General features: G+C 37.8%; 1 non-coding gene across 1 annotated transcript; it reads right to left on the bottom strand.

Annotated features, from left to right (window-relative positions):
- Positions 1-5,952: 5,952 nt before the first annotated feature.
- On the bottom strand, positions 5,953-6,056 carry LOC115064785. The gene has a single exon (XR_003844602.1). It is a non-coding gene; the product is annotated as a U6 spliceosomal RNA (small nuclear RNA).
- Positions 6,057-9,738: the final 3,682 nt, after the last annotated feature.

Here is a 9,738-nt window from a genome sequence, read left to right as displayed (position 1 = left end):
CAGCTGTCCCTCCTGCTCTCCCTTCCTTTCTGGTTGTTATTAAGATTGGCCTTGCCCACTTTAGAATGTCCATATTTTATGCTAAGACTTTAATCTATCTGTTATTGCACATATGACCTGAGTCCCTCAATTCAGTCATCCAAAGCCTAAATTACAATTCCCCGTGCTTTTGCTATTTTACTATGATTTATGAGATGGTAAATTTTGACTGAACAGTTTAATTTATCCAGTGGTTGATTGTAAGTAAATGCCTTTGGTAGGCTTCACTTCTTGATTTAATTTTTGCCACTTTTTGATGAAAGTTCGTAGAACGCTGACTAGGTTGTGTGGTTTTTGTATAATTATAATAGAATCATTTGGTTTGAATTATAATGACTTTATAACATTCGTTCTTGATATGAAGTAAAATGAAGATTATTTCTAGTTAAGCCTTAGAGAAATTCTATGCAAGAACCTAGGAATAATTTAGAATGTTATCCATATGCTATTTTTAAAAAAAAATATGGGGGATGGCAACTGGGGATAGCCACCAGAAAGTTCCAGATGCCAGGAAAGCAAGAGACTCCCAGTACTCAACGGGGATGACATTAGCTGAAATACCCAACAAAGGGGAGAATTTATAGACACCATATCCAGAGGTTAGGCATGACCTCTGATTGAGGAATGGGGCCACCTACCCATCTCAAAAATCTTAACCCAGAATTGCTCCTATTGAAAGGAAATACAGGGAGAATGAATAAAGCAGAGACTGAAGGAAAGGCTATCCAAAGACTACTCCATTTGGAGATCCATCCCATATGAAGCCATCAAACCCAGAAACTATTGCTGATGGCAAGAAGTACTTGCTGACAGGAGCCTGATATAACTGTCTTCTGAGAGGTTCTGCCAGAGCCTGACCAACACAGATGTGGATGCTTATAGGTAAACATCAGACTGAGCACAGGGACCCCCAAATGGAAGAGTTAGGGAAAGGACTGAAGGAGTTGGAGGGGTTTGCAAACCCATAGGAAGAACAACAATATCAACCAACCAGACCTCCCCAGAGCTCCCAAGGACTAAACTACTAACCAAAGAGTACACCTGGAGGGACCCATGGCTCCAGCTGCATATGTGGCAGAGGATGGCCTGGTCAGACATCAATGGGAGGGGTGCCCTTTGGTTCTGTGTAGATTTGATACCCCAGTGTAGGGGAATGCTAGGGTGATGAGTTGAGAATGGGTGAGTGGGTAGATGGGGGAGCACCCTCATAGAAGCATGAGGGATGGAGGAGAGGTTGGGGGGGAGGGTTGAAGGGGAAACCTGGAAGGGGAAAACATTTGAACTGTAAATAAATAAAATAACCAATTAAAAAAAGGAAAAAAAAACCTGTGTACACACTTTCAAATGTGTGTGTGTGTGTGTGTGTGTGTGTGTGTGTGTGTGTGTGACTAGATGTGAATGCATGCTAGATAGATGTATTCTAACCTTCTGCTTGTTTGAAGCACAGACTCTTGTACTCCAGAATAGCTGTCTCACAAGCTTCCAGATTCTCCTGTCTCTGTCTCCTATCTCACCACAGGTACGGTGGGGTCACAGGTAAATACTGCCAGTTCATCTTCTTTGTGGGTTTTAAGAATCCAACCTCTAGCCCTCCTCCTTGTGCACAAAGCATTTATCTAGGGAGCCATTATAGCAACATACCCGAGGAAATAAATTTGAAAATGAAATTGATTACCTTTGTTTACTCTCCTGGAAGTTCCAGTCCAAGGTAAGTTGCTCCTGTGATGTGGTCCTGTGACAAAGTGACACTTCATGGTAGGAGCATGTAATGAAACAAAACAGTTAACTCTTCAGCCAGGAAACAAAGGGAGAAGACAAAGAAGAGATCAGAGACACAGTCCCCTTCCAAATTATCTCCCAATAACCTAAGGATTTTCTACAAGGCATCACTCCCTAAATGATACATTTTTTTTTTGATAACACTAATAGGACCAAGATTTTAAATACATGAGCTTTAAGGACATTCAGCATTCAAACCATAGCACATTTCTGTTCTGTGAAGGGTGTTTAAAGTATCCATTGACAGATTTGGGATGGTGTTAATCACTTGTACCAAGGCATTTTAAACAAGTAAAACAAAACAAATAAAAACCACAACAGTAATGAGTTGCTTGTGATATAGCAATGGATTGAGATAACATCATTTTGTTTACTAAAGATCTTTAAAAATGAGACAAAATGACAATATGTTAGTCATTGATTGGCTTTTTTTCTCCATAAATTCTAGACATTTGACATTCATAGGATTATTATGGAAGGTGTAGAACCATATTTTTACTCTTCAATTCACAATATATTTTCAAATTTCATTAGGCAAAATTTGTCGTTTGTCTACAAACGTATGGTTGTGAGGGTTTGAATGAAATGTCCCCCATGTCTTGGACATTTGAGTAGTTGGTCACTGGTTTTGATGTTGTTTGAGGGTGGGTTTTTAAGGAGTGCCATCTTTCCGAAGATGTAAGAATAGCCAAACATCACTTGGAATTTGCTCTTTCTACTTCCTGCATATTGATCAAGATATAAGCTCCTAGCTTCCAGTTCCAGCCATCATGCCAACCTCTTTCAATGAATCCCTGCAGTGAAGTCTTTTATCCCTGAAACAATAATTCCAGTGCAAATAAAGCCTTTCTTCTATTTGTTGCCTTGCTCTGGGTGTCTTATCTCAACAATAGATAGTAATTAACACAAATGCCTTGTATTAGCATGTTGTAGAAAATTTTAATCCCAATCTGGAGTTTCTACCCTGCCTTGGTCGTTCAGTTCCCAGATTAAAGACACACAACTTTTATTATTTACAATAAGCCTTAAACTGTACAAGAGCTGGGCAGATATGTACCTTCTATGCTATTAGAATCTACTTGATAACCCCAAGTTATTACTTACTATATTTCACCTGGGCCTATTTAAACTCCAGTTGCCCAGGTTTCAGGGTCACGCTTTCATGACTCACTTAACCCATAGTGGCTTCTCCTCCAGTTTCCTTCTTCCCCTTCATGGGTCTCCTCTGACTCAAAGCCCAGGAACCCTAAATCCTACCTATATATTTTCTGCCCAGCTATTAGCTACACACATATTTATTCACTCATAAGAAATAACTTAGGGGCAAGGTTACTTGGGTCTACATTGGGTCTCTCTTGTCTCTGGGGCAACCAGGTCTTGAGGAATCAATATTAACATTAGAACACAAGCAGCATCACGCCAAACCCACTCCATTAGCCGACTCTAGAAGTCAAAACCTTTTCACAAGACTTAGACAAGTCCTTCATGTTCTTATGATATGCCTTTGAAACTATTGCTTTACTTGTTATGTTGATATTTCATTAAAGCAGTTCATACCTTTGCATGTGAGTGACAGTGCTCTGCAGTTTTCTTGTGTGTCTTCATCTGACTCTTCTTTCAGCATCGCTGGCAAGCCTTTCTAGTGTTTGTGCTGTCTGAGGGTGGATTCGTAGTATTTATTTTTCAAATCATTATAGAATTAATTAATGAAATTCACTTTTTTAGTTTAATAGAGCCACAAGTGTGATACTAGATGCTTTTAAGTATCTTCCACATATTTTCATAGATCAATTCTCTATGAGAACAACAAGCTTAAATGAAGTTAGACACACTCTTAGTCCCATGGGATGACATCAAGCTGTGGTACAGAAAACACAGACAATATACACTCAGCCACGGAGAAGGGGGCTCTCAACTATGTTCAAGCAGCCTTCCAGAGAGGCCTTCAGCTGTGTCCTAAGGGAGTAAGCAGGTTGAAACTAAGAAGATGGATGAGAATCTGTCTCATAGCAGCAATTTCACACAAGCTAGGACTGGCAACTGCTTTTCAGCAGTCATAGATCCCTTTGTTCTAGGATGAATCCAGAATCACAGTAACAGATGGGGTAGAAGGAAACCAAGCCTTGCCTAAACGTATGAATATAGGTCATAAGGAGATTCTCAAGGTCACACAGGTTATGTGGAAACATTCATTATCCTTCTTAAAAATTCATGTGGTGGGCCCTGACTTTTCTTCATGGGATGATTTTTATTTCTGTTTTATTTATTAGTTTATTTTGATGCAGGGTCTCATGTATACCATGCTAGTCTCTACCTCGTGCATTGTGTAGTTGAGGAAGACCTTGAACTTCCATTTTCCTGCGCTTGCCCCTGAGTGTCCAGATGACAGGCAAAAGCCTGTCATGCCTATGTTTTGTCATTCTGGGCATCAAATCCAGAGTTGTTCATGCTAGCAAGTACTCTGCTAATGGAACCATATCTCTAGCCCTGTCAACATTTTGACTTCCAAGTTCGACTTCTTTTCTTATTGTAGGTCTAGCCAGACTTTTTATGTACTCTTTTGTTAGAAAAAAAGTTCAAACAATGTTGAGTCCTTTCTTTCTAGAAAGTTCTAATATTTCTAACTTCCTGGCAGAAAAGACTTTATAGTCTTTTTTATTTCTGTCAGTTTCATTAGTGTCTCTCTTGCTTCTAATGCTGGCAATGCTCATTTTTTTAAACAATTTGCCAAAAACCTAGCCTTCCATTTCACTGACGTTTCTTATACTTTACTTCCTTGATGCAGTGCTTTTTTTAGTCGTTTTTACTTCTTCTGTATTGACGTCTTTGGATTTCTTTTTGCTGCTGTTCTCTGGTTTCCTTAGGAGGAAGTGTCTTACTTCAAAATATTTTTTTTTGGGGGGGGGGTTGCTAACTTCTTTAAATTTTGCTATTCTGTATTCTCATTTATTACTGAACCTGCATTGTATTCTTGAATGTTATTCTATTGGAGAATGGAAGATCATTTCCAGACTAGCTAAAAGCATATGAAAATACACAATACAGTATGATTAGTTGAGTCAAATGTTTGCCAGGGGCAGGGCTTGTGATACTCCCTGCATGGTTTTCTGTCCATATCAAGTTTTTCAGCCAAAGTGAAGTGGAATGTTTTGAAGAGCCAAGAAGAGAGACATGCAAGGTCTCTGCAAGACGTTGGAAGGAATAATTAACAACTTGATGAGAAATTTCTCTCACTACATATCATTGGAACAGAGAAACTGGCACTTTAGTACAACTGTCCTGAAAAGACACTTTTCGTCTCCATTTCTGTAACTGTCCCCATAACCAAACAGCAAAAAATGTTCTTAAGATAACAAAACAACCATGGAGGATTGGATCATGATTAGCACATAATTCTGAATCTTCTGTTGATGTTACCAGACTGCCACCACTGAAGGAAGCAGAACATACATATTAAATCTCTCTCTCTCTCTCTCTCTCTCTCTCTCTCTCTCTCTCTCTCTCTCTCTCTCACACACACACACACACACACACACACACACGTACAATTGCACTGGTTTCTTTGATATTTAATTTTTTTGCATAAATAAACCTTTGAGTACAACGTAGTATTTTTATGACAAGTGTTGGCCCAAATATCTAGGTCAAGTTGTTGACAGCTTGGCTTTTGTTTCTGGGTAGAAATGTAGTCCATGGTACTGCCTTCAACTAATGCAATAATTTTGCAAGACTTAGTAAGGATGGGAAAGAGAAATCAGAATAAATAATAGGTTTCAGGTGGATGAATATGTCAATTTCACTATGAAAATAAGATACTAATACTTTTTAGATATTGATCTCTTTCAGTAGAGAACATTTATTGTAGCTAACCATATAGCTCAGGACCTGTAGGGTTTGAATTGAAGAGTTGGAACAGGGAATGGTCCCCACATCAGGAATAAAAATAGAAAACTTAGTAGCAACTCTTGAGAGATTCAGTGGGTCCGATTTATCCTAACTGCCCCCCTTCTTTCCTGAGCCCCCAGCCTGCTGTTTATTCTTACATATGAATGCTTTTCCCATGGATACTCATATGCCCACTATATCAAGTTCTCAGGTTTGTGTGTTTGATTTTCCATAGTATTATTATTATTTTAAAATATGGAACATTTCACGAATTTTCATCATCTTTGTATAAGGCCCATATTAATCTTCTTTGTATCATTCTAATTTTGGTGTATGAGTTTGTGAAAGCAAGCATTAATTCTTAAAATTTTTAAACAGGAAGTAATCATTTAATAGCACAGCAATACAAGCTGTGAAACATGTTGGATATCCATAGCAAGTGAACAATGACTTCATCTTTGATAATGTAAAAAGTATATATACATGCACAGAAAGCTTTGAACTTTTAAATAGCAATGCATGAACTTGTATACTTCTAACAATTTAAATCCTTTGCCTTTGGGTATTTTAAAAAACAGTTATTTTTGAAGCAAACAAACAGACAAACTCCAACATTATCTTTAATTCTTAGAGCCAACTCCATGGTGCTTTGACATCTCACAGTGTAGAAGAACATACTTTGGATATGAAAGCAGTATCCATCTCTTAAGTTGAAGTAAAATAAGTAAAAGGACAAAAACTTGGTGACACATTTCTGATGAAAAAGAAAAAGAAAAAGAAGAAGAAGAAGAAGAAGAAGAAGAAGAAGAAGAAGAAGAAGAAGAAGAAGAAGAAGAAGAAGAAGAAGAAGAAGAAGAAGAAGAAGNGAAGAAGAAGAAGAAGAAGAAGAAGAAGAAGAAGAAGAAGAAGAAGAAGAAGAAGAAGAAGAAGAAGAAGAAGAAGAAGAAGAAGAAGAAGCAGAAGAAAAGAATACTGGGAGAATTACCAAGCAATGTAAAAAGGCATATAAGCTTATAATAAATGGAGCACTAGAGCAAATGAACAACCAGTATGCTAATTAGGTTCAGAAAGAGATAGCTTTCAAAGGTGAATAAAAATCCTCCTAGGTATGAAGAGGGATGGGTTATAACCACAGCAGGTTTCATACTCATGAGTAACATCTTTTTCTTTTTTTTTTAAGTTTTAAAAACTGGGATGTCCTAGAGGCCATTGAACTACTATCATTTTTTGATATGTAATTTGTGCATCCTGATCAAGCTGGCATCATATACTTACACTGACTTATAATCATGCTATGTGGTGTGGCCTCATATAAGTCCCCTTAGCTTGAATCAGTGTTTTGTTTAATTGTTTGTTTTTGCACACATAGTCATCTTATATTCTATATAGGAAGTATTTACAAATGAGTTATGTTTATAATATTGTCTAATTTAGTTTCCTTAAAAAAACTTTTAAAGAAGAATCTGGACTCAGTGGGATTATGGCAAGGGGTTATGTGCCAAGACAAGGTCTGGAAGTATCTGGGAATTTGAGTTTCAATTTGAATGTATTGTAGAAATTCTTATGTACTTTCCCTCAACATTATGGTACTCTCCTGTGTAAACTAAAGAATATTGTTCCAGAAACATCTATTTTATGTTGATAATAATAATAATAATAATAATAATAATAATAAATAAACAACTTAAAACTATTATTGTGGAGGGAGATATATGTACCACAGCACATATGTGGAAGTAAAAGAATAACTTTGTGGAGTATGTTCTCTTTCCCCCTTCACATGGGTTCTGGGGAATCACTTGCGTCATCAGACTTGTTCAGCTAGTCCCTTTACTCATTGTCCTGAGACTTCTTCAGTTTTCTGCATTCCCAAGTGCATATTAGAAGCAATAATGCATTTCTACTGATGCTGTGATGAGTGCTAATGACTTGGCATGCATTCACATTAAGACGTAAGTGTACTGTTTAGCAAGTTTTCTAAGTTTGAGGTTGGGAGCTGTTTCTAGGTTGCTAACCATTGTGCTGGCTCCAAACTGAAAGATGTCCCAGATGTAAGGGGAAAAAAATCAGAAATCATCTCTAAACAGAAATAGGAGACAAGGCTTTTGTAATTGTTTCTACTCTCTAGTCATAAAGCCATGACTGTACTTTGGTTTGTTTGGGAAATTGTACAAGAAATACTTAAATGTTCTGTGAAGACAATTTTAAGGATGGAAAACACTTGAAAATGTAAGATTATAGTTATTATTTGACTCTCAGCTTTGCTTTTCCCAAGTGCTTTGCTGGACTCAAAACAGTTCTTGCCCTTCTGATGTTACTTTCCCTCTTGGTGAGGCCATTACTTGAAGCTGGCCAACAGCTTTCTGTCCTTTAGCATAGTCTTGTTTAGTTCAACAGTGGCTCATCCCAAGAAACCGTGAAACAGACAAACATTTTCAAGTGTTAGGCTTGTCACCACCTTCATCATTAGTTCTGCCCAGTTTGGAGGAAATAAAATCTCACTGTTGCCAAAGCCTTACAAATACAGAGGTGGATGTTCACAGCCAACCGTTGGACTGAGTGTGGGGTCCCCAATAGAGGAGCTAGAGAAAGGACTGAAGGAAGTGAAGGGGTTTGCAACCCCATAGGAAGAACAAAAATAGCAACCAACCAGACCCCCAGAGCTCCCAGGGACTAAGCCATCAACAAAGGAGTACACATGGCTCCAGCTGCATATGTAGCAGAGGATGGCCTTGTCATGCATCAATGGGAGGAGAGGTCGTTATATGCCCCAGTGTAGGAGAATCAAGGGCAAGGAGGTGCGAGTGGGTAGGTGGGTGGGTGGGTGGGTAGGTAGAGGAACACCCTTATAGAAGCAAGGAAAGAGAAGATGTGATAGGGTGTTTCCAGGAGGGAAGGAAACCAGGAAAGGGGTTAACATTAGAAATGTAAATAAAGACTCATTTTTGACTCATCATGAAATTACTAAAAATGTCACAAATTAGAGCAAAATACTGCAAAGTGGTTTGCAACCTAAGCTTAGTTTGTCAATCTCATATTTGTAGTAATAAAAATTTTAAGTAATAAAAATTTCATATCTGGTATGAAATAAATAATTTGACTACCTATAGATTTCATTTAGTTGCTGCCTTCAACACATATTTTTGATATAAAGAATCTTTCTTATGCAAAAACCATGTTACCATAGCACCTGCTGGATGATCATTAGAAACCATGTTTTTGGAAAACCTAGTGTATTTTTGGAAAAAAAATCTGTGATAGACAATTACTTCACTGAATTCATTATGAAACAGTCAAATATGATATTATGGACCCAGTGGTATAGGCTTGGATTTTTCAAAACTTACTTTAATAAGGGTTCTTAAATGTCCCAACCTCCCTTCTAGCCCTCTGACCAAAGGTAGGAGAGAAGACAGGCTATAGGAAATGGAGGGTATGGGCATGTTTAGAAGTAGTTCTCTGGGGCTATTCCAAACAGTAGGTGCAGTGCAGTCTAATTACAAACAACAAGCATGAAGCAATAGCAGCAGCTCCTTCCAGAATAAACCACAAGGCTCCGCCAAATTGGTACAAGTTTGCATAAGCAGCGAGAAGCAGTCAGACTAGTAAGGTATTGCAAGATGAACCCAATGCAAGAACAGCATCAGCAAAGACCAGCAAAACCTTGAAATGCAAGCCAATACAAGAATGTCCTCTTACAATCAGTGGAATTATGTTAATATTCTTTCTAACATCATTGCATCCTCTCATGTGTCAGCCTTAGCCAACATCCTTTCATAAGACAGCTTCCAGAAAAATATCACATGACACAACTGAGTCTTCAAAGAAACCAGAAATTTCCACTTTACCGTGGCATGAAGCAAAGGCAGAATATTGAACTAGATTACTTGGGTCATTTTTTCCCTATTAACCTATATTAATGCCTATTAGATCCATGCCCATTAGAAAACTGGAGGTTGTACTCTTGTAAAATAGTTTTGAGAAGACTTATGAATCTTTTTTTTAATTTAAAATCTTTTTATTCATTTATTATTA

This window comes from Mus pahari, chromosome 9 (assembly GCF_900095145.1).
Source record: "Mus pahari chromosome 9, PAHARI_EIJ_v1.1, whole genome shotgun sequence".
NCBI lineage: Eukaryota > Metazoa > Chordata > Mammalia > Rodentia > Muridae > Mus > Mus pahari.
The sequence above is the reverse complement of the archived record's forward strand: the minus strand, read 5'-3'. Positions and strand labels throughout refer to the sequence as shown.